The following is a 7,785-nucleotide window of genomic DNA, read 5'->3' as shown; positions in this document are numbered from 1 at the left end:
AAAATGCAGTGAGCTTTAATACATATTAATTATTTATAATCCATAGTTTTATGTTAATAGGCTTGTATTCAGCCTGTATTTTTATGTTTATTTATTTTATTTATTTTAAATGTTTTCTTTTTCTATCTGTGCACATTTTCTATAATTTCTCAATAGTGTTTAAGAAACATTTTCAGACAATTTCAAGTTAAAATGAAAAGCAATTTTGTAAAATAATTTTTGATTGAACCATTTAACGCTGCGGTAGGTAACTTTTGACGCTTTAGCGGTTAATAAACAGAACTGCTTGCGTCTTGCGGAAGAACATCGTAGCCGGAACTACTTCTCTCTGTTTATGTCTTTGAAGAATCACAAAGGTACTGGGTTACTCCGTCGCAGTACCCCCGAAGCAATCGAAAATAGTCCGAATATAAACACTTATTATAGGTGCTAAAAATATGGTTTGGAAAATGGATTCATGGTGTACTCGCTTATTATATACATTTTTCTACATTTTGAACACAAACAAAGTTACGGACCGCAGCTCTGATTGGTTGTTTCTTAACGGGAGCAATGCATTTCTGCAAATGGCAATAGGACCACTGGGAGGAGCCAGAGGAGCTTGATTTTTTCACAGATTATCTGTATGTATATATATAATATATATTTATAAAAATATAAAAATATAAAATATATTTTTTACAAAAGTTACCTACTGCAGCTTTAAGAAAATAGTTCTGTTCTGTAGGCCTATACAGAACAGACTCATTCCACAAGTAAATACTGAGCCATTTATTGCGTTTATGTATTTTAGTCTGCAATCCTAAATTGTCAGTTCTGGAGTATTAATTGTATCATATGTTATAATATCTTCTGATGATGTGACCCAGCAGTCAGCTGAGAAATATATGACATTTATGGCGGTCTGGGCAGTGGAAGTGTCTGTGAGGGTTCGGTGTTGATCATGTTTGACTGGCTTTGATGAGACCAGAGCTGATCAGCATGATGTCTCCATCCCTCTGTAGCTCTGTCATCCACAATGTAAAAGACAGAGCCTTTTTGGCCAAAAGTCCATGGAATATAGACCATAATAAACAATCCTGCACAACAGCACAACTTGTCTATGAATGTGGTGCATTTCTGACATTGCACTGAACACAGAAGAACAGTCATGAAGTGTGCTGACAGTGACAACACTATTGGCCAGTGACTAAGACGAGGAAAAGAGCAAAATAGTGTGCAGGCAGACATTTATTACATTCAATGTGCTACAGCTTTCTTACTCTTTTTTTATCTCAGATTTTTTAGAAGTTGCACTGTTACACTTGCAAAACTCTCATAAAAAAGCTTCAGAGCTAGGAAAAATATTAGAGCTATGAAAATTAACCAGGCTTATTGGCATAATACTCAATCAGTTGCAAGCAATGCAAAAACGTACTTTATACTTAAAGTATGTGTGTGTGTGTGTGTGTGTGTGACTTCTCCAGTCTCTCTTTGATCTACATAATAAAAACTTGAGAAATATAGTTGTTTTGTTCTTTTAATGCCTGTTGTTTTGTCATGACTACTTTATCTCATAATTCCTCATGTGCCATGATTAGTTTTTCGTCTCTCTTATTGGTGTAGAATATACAGCTCTGACGAATCCAAGAGTGAAAGATTTAATGACAAACAGTGAAGTGTGGGTTGTCATCTTGATTTTCCACAGAGACTGTTGCTTTACAGAGAGCAGAGTTCTGACAGAAATGCTAATATAATCAGAGAAGTACTGTCAATTGAACTCCCTGAACAAAAAACATTTTTGTCAGTTCCTGTCATTTCATATTTCCTAATTGTAATTGTAAATAATGGAGGACATGAAGAGATTTCAGGAATTTTCACTGTAAGGTGACCGTGTGCTAGGCTAACATTTGTGGACGATACATGTGAAGTGGAGGCAGACAACAAACACAAATGTGTCTATAGTAAAAAAAAAAAAAAAAAACTTCCTCTCTTCTGTGTAATGTAAAACAATATATTTGAAGAATATTGGTAACCAAACACTATTGTTCCCATTGGCATCCATTGTATGGACCAAATGGAAGTTAATGAGAACTGAAACTTCAGAATACCTTCTTTTGTAGAAGAGAGAAATGCATACAGGTTTGGAACGAGATGAGAGTGATTTTCTAGTCTCAGTCGTATCTTTTTAAACTGGCTCATAATCGTCATTTGTCTTGGAATCAGAATGCACTGGTCGTGCTAAATGTTTTTGATTCACTAAAAATAACAGGTTTGTAAAATTCCCTTTTTTTTCTTGGGTATCAGACAATACTGGTAATTTTTTGTTTCTTGTTTATATGGCTTTAAGTTTTTGATTCTCTATAAAGAACTGATAGATGAGAGTAATTTGTTCGGGTATCAAGACTACACTGGGCATGCTATATGTTTTGTAATCATTAAAATAATCATATTATTAGAATCATTTGTTTGTGAAGTGGACAACACTGCCACGTGGTTTATGTGTGCGCTCCTTACCATTATTTCACAATATTTTTATTGCATTACATTCAGTACAAGCGAATTCACATTCACAACTCAAGTAAAAAAAATATAATTGTGCTGAGGCACTAAAGATTCAGCAGTGGGGCAGTGTCAATAAAAAGTGTTACAGGACACACTGGCAGACTACACACATAACTCTGATAGGTTTACTACTCCAATTACAAATTATTTATTAAATAACTTCATTTGAAGTTTCTGATTTTCACACATTGGTTATGGCTGCTTGGAAGGGCAGCACACCAGGGAATTTTGGGTAAGGGGGGGTTCATACCACATTTACCCGAGAGAACATGGAGTGAATATCCACTTTTCACAAGTCCAAAATAGCCCACATACTTTCTATATAAATAATCCTCAAAGTTAGACCCTGTTCTGCACTCAAAGTGTTGGACTGCGTTTACATTATTAAAGAAGAGGTCTGCTTCACATCTCTCACATCACATGAAAACTATGTAACAGACATATATTTGCAACACAATTTATATAACATCTAGTTCTATAAAAACCATGAATTAAGATAGATATTCTCATTTTAACCAGTTTGTTCTTTCGTTTGATCAGACTTTACTTGCGTTCAGCCTAACAACACTTCATCACACACGCGTTGCAGGACATTGTCAGTTCGTACTCTTTTTCTGAAATAGCACTTCAAAGAAATAGGTGAATTGACACTGTTTGAGAGTCTGATGTAAAACTCTGCCAGCACAGCGGTGGACAATGGCTTCAAACAGACCAGGCAGGCAAGCTGGTAAGCGATGTCCTAATTGAGTCGAGTCTTGGTGAAATTGGATGCCAATTAGTGCAGAGCTTAGAGAGACATGCTCTGTCAAAAAGAAAGAGATCAAATGTCTTTCAAAAAGAGAGAAAATGGAACAGAAGAAGTGCCAGCGCAGGCATGTGCCTTTATTTGTGTGTTTATGCAGTTGCATTTGTATTGAGTTTTAATTGAAGAGAAGATTAAAGCTCACTTCTCTGCAGTTTTCAGCGGACGGCTAAAAAGAGAGCAAGGTAGTTAGAGGAGGAGTGTGGGGCGTTATGTGCATCGTTGAAGGTTAGCTCTGGCTCCCGCTGCGTGAGCACTGCCTGAGATGGGCTACTTGTTGGACATTCATTATCAAACCCTGTTTGGTCCTTTCATCTGCTGCTCTGCAGAGCCCTCCTCGCAAACTACAGAGGCACCTTGCAGCTTGACATCTTTCCATTCACTCTGTACCTTAAACAGCATGCTGCCACATCAAAGCAGACACAAGCCCTTTGATGTTGCAAAAATAAAGAGCCCCAATGATCTACTCAAAACCAATGGAACTTTTTGCTGCCTCACTCTCCCATATGCTCTCTCTCTCTCTCCTTTCCTCATTTTGTTGGCCTCTGATAGACTTCATCACAGCTTGATGAAGATAACCAGGGCTAACTATAACAACAATGGCCTGTTTACATCTTTGAAAACATGTGAACGACGTGTATGCATGGAATTAACATATCAAGGACTATATGCAATGTCATATGCAGATAAGAAGAATAATTGGAAAGTAATTCAATTAGACTCACACTGTGAAAATGCTTCCTTAGTGGAGAACATCTACAGCATCCTACCTATAAATTGTCTATAGATCATGTCCTGCCATAAAGTGGGAATTCAACAATGTTTGTATGGCAGAAATAAAGGTTTTGCATAAGAAGCTGTGAATGTGTGGTACTTTTGATTTGTTAGCCAATATAGAATAAGAATACAAGAACAAAATGTTGTAAACTGTAAAACTGTTTGTAAGTTTATTGCATAATAGATTGAAATAATATGATAAGTTTCAAACATCACAACAGATTGTTTTTATACAGCTAAAATAATTGGACACAGCTGATATCGTAAGGCTTGTACATTTGAGTTAAAAATGGCTACAACCGCTACACTTTATAAATAAGGTGGAAATTTTTCTCATGTGAGGTTTCTGAAAAGCCTTTGCAGCTCAAAATAAGAAAATACACACTAACGTTTATTTATTTATTTATTTATTTATTTGGGATATGTTAAATGAAAGCTTCCACATACCCAGTGCAGTGTGAGCATGTTAATACCCCAATACGCAAAAAGAGGAAATCTACTGAACTGTAGCACATTTAATTAAATTAATAATTGGTTAACTGTGGAGAATTAAGATTGTTCAAAATTTAATTGTAAGCATTCAAAAAGTCCTAGAAGAAAATGACTGAATGTCAGTAGAAACATTCTGTATTTCTTATTTACTTCTCTGGAGCCTGACCATGAATATTCAACACACTTTTGAAAGTAAAACAGTTAATTTCTTCTGTTCATTTATAGGTCAAAGAACAGAGAGAGAGAAAAAAATATTTTAGCAAATGATTAAATTATTTGCATATAATGTCATGCAAGAACACATATTTGGGACCACCAATTCAGGTGGACTCATGCAGTTGGTGGATCAGTCGTAAGGTTGAAGAGGTGAAAGTCAGCGCTTTTTTTGTTTTGTTTTGTTTTGTTTATTACAGACTGATTCACCATGAAAAAAACTTCAGAAGAGCAGGTGACTCAGGAGGGAACACTGAAGTTATAAGTAAAGCATTACAGGAGAAAACACTCAAGAATATGCAAGTGACTCATAAAAGATCCAGCAGGCTTTTGAAAAAGTAAGTGGCTTGAGAATAACAGAAAGAAAAAAATAAAGGTGAAACATGATCGGAGACAGGGGTTCATGTGAATCCAATAACCTGAGCTAAGAGGAAAGATTTGAATATTACGCCCAGATTTACTAGATAACTTGCCCATGTCTTCTATTTGTACAGAACAGAACCACAGAGAAGAGACCAAACAAAACACCAGTCACAAATTAGAAGTACTAAATGAGGATTTGTAAAGAAAAAAAATATTTTTTTCTTTTTCGAGAGACTAGCATATTTTTCACAGACCTTAAAGAGAGACCACTATACCTACATCCTTATGTCACCCCCCTGCAATGACACTCTCTAGTGAACGCGTTACGACAGAAGAGCAGAAGCTCAAAATTAGGCTACTGTTTCTAAAGTTTAAATATCAATATTTTTGTACAAAAAAAATGCATTGATTCACTTTAGGAGACCCTCCAGAGCCATGTGGGACACTTTTTATGATGGATGGATGTTCTTTATTGGACTTCTTTTTCAGTGCCTTTATAAAGCTTGGAAGAGCCATGTCATTGATATATATATATATATATATATATATATATATATATATATATATATATATATATATATATATATATATATATATATATATATACTTTGATTGGATTTGTCTGAAAGAAGAAAGTCATATACACCTAGGATGCCTTAAGGGTGAGTGAATCATGGTGTAATTTTCATTTTTGGGTGAACTATCCCTTTAACGTCTATAAAGGTGTAGTGAGACTTGTGCCCTGGTCTCAGTAAAGTAACTAACCTCACAATGATGAAGGGCTTTTAAACATGCCATATTTTGTTTCTCTTATCAGTATCAATTTACCATAGAAAATGTTATAATTACAGGGCTCTTGTAAAAATAAAAATAAAAAACAAAAAAACATACATAGCCCTATATGTGTATATATATATATATATATATATATATATATATATATATATATATATATATATATATATATAGCCCTCAAGCATGTTCTCTTTCTTTTCCCCTCTCCCTCTCCTTTTGAATAATTCACTACAGTTCATTAGCCCTTGAGTTCCTGACTTTAAAAACATTTCCATGTTTCCACACACCCTCATATTTCAGTCACACTACAGCCTGGGCTGATGTAGAGATAGTTATGATGGAGCAATCAGTCCGGAAATATTATTACAAATAGTTGAAAGTCATTTTCTGAATATGTTTCTCTGAAGTATTTTTGGAGAGCTTTGGGAGACAGCACTTTTTTTCTTCAAAATAAATTCTTATGATTTATATTAACTAAGTACATACATTCATCATTTGAATCAAAGTATTTCCACAGCATTGCTAAAGACAGATGTAGTCACAGAATATAATTTTCATATAATTTATTTACTAATAGAGTAGTCTATTAATTCAATTAGCAATTATTTTCTCAATTTACATTTGAATTTTAGTTCAAGTGATGTTTTTTTTATATTTCTATTAGCTGTTGTTTTTAAGTTTTAGTTAGTCATTTTAGTACTTAAACTTAATTTAATTAGTTGCTGAGGCAATGGTTTTTTAAGTTTAAGTTTGTGATCTCATATTTATATTTCAGCAAAATGTGTAAATAGTTTTAGTATCAGTCAAAAATATCCCAGACCACAACAATAACAACACCAATAACAACACTGGCCACTTACAACACTAGTAATTGTTACAATAACATAAAATCAATAACACTTATCATCAGCTAAGTTTAATTTTCAAATTTTTTTCTTCTTTATTTTAATTTTGTTAATATTATTTTATTGAAAATATTCAAACATTTACTTAATTGTCATGAAACGCATAAATACGAAGACTAACATTGCATTGTGTTCTCATAAACGAATGAAGCCAGTCACTTTCACACCTCCATTTACCATCTCCCTCAGTCAGCCTTCAAACATGCCTGTGTGATTACAACGGGATGCTCTTAATCTCAATGGCTGTTATCTCATCATACCCTTAACAGACATCACTGTGGAGCAAATGTCAACAGGGCACCGATGTGAACTTAAGCACTCTGCCAGCTTCTCACCCAATTCAGTGAACTCGACGGTTAATAAAGTGCTTTATTTTCGCCCGTCTTCTCATACATAAAAGCCTGCCACACCAATTAGCCTTAATTTGCTTTTCATGCTTTCAAGCCTGCAAGAAAGCGCTATATTCCAATCATTTGCATTATCCAGAGAATCTGCTTTGAAGTTGTGAGATACTGTAAGAAAAAGGGCTCCACTTATCCCACAGAAAAAAAAAAAAAATTCAAAGCCTCTAAATACTCTGGAACAGATGTACATTATCATTGGATTTGGGTTTTGGCCTGTTTGCTCCTGTATGGGTAATAGTGTAGCGTGTAGTCGCGTGTCCCTCACATCCTCTGTGTTTAGCATCTCCTCTCAACAGATGCTAGCACCCCACTGGGCAAATCCGCACTTCAAAGCAATGTGTCTATCTACAGGAGACAAAGCACCCTCCACACATGTGGAAGCAGCCTCCTCACTCACGCTCAAGTCAATGGCATCTTTCGCTTGCTCACTCGCTGTCTGTTTGTTTTTGTGATAGAGATATGGCTCTTTTACACCTAGTCCTCTCCATCC

Source organism: Carassius gibelio, chromosome A7 (assembly GCF_023724105.1).
Source record: "Carassius gibelio isolate Cgi1373 ecotype wild population from Czech Republic chromosome A7, carGib1.2-hapl.c, whole genome shotgun sequence".
Taxonomy (NCBI): domain Eukaryota; kingdom Metazoa; phylum Chordata; class Actinopteri; order Cypriniformes; family Cyprinidae; genus Carassius; species Carassius gibelio.
Note: the sequence above shows the minus strand (reverse complement) of the source record.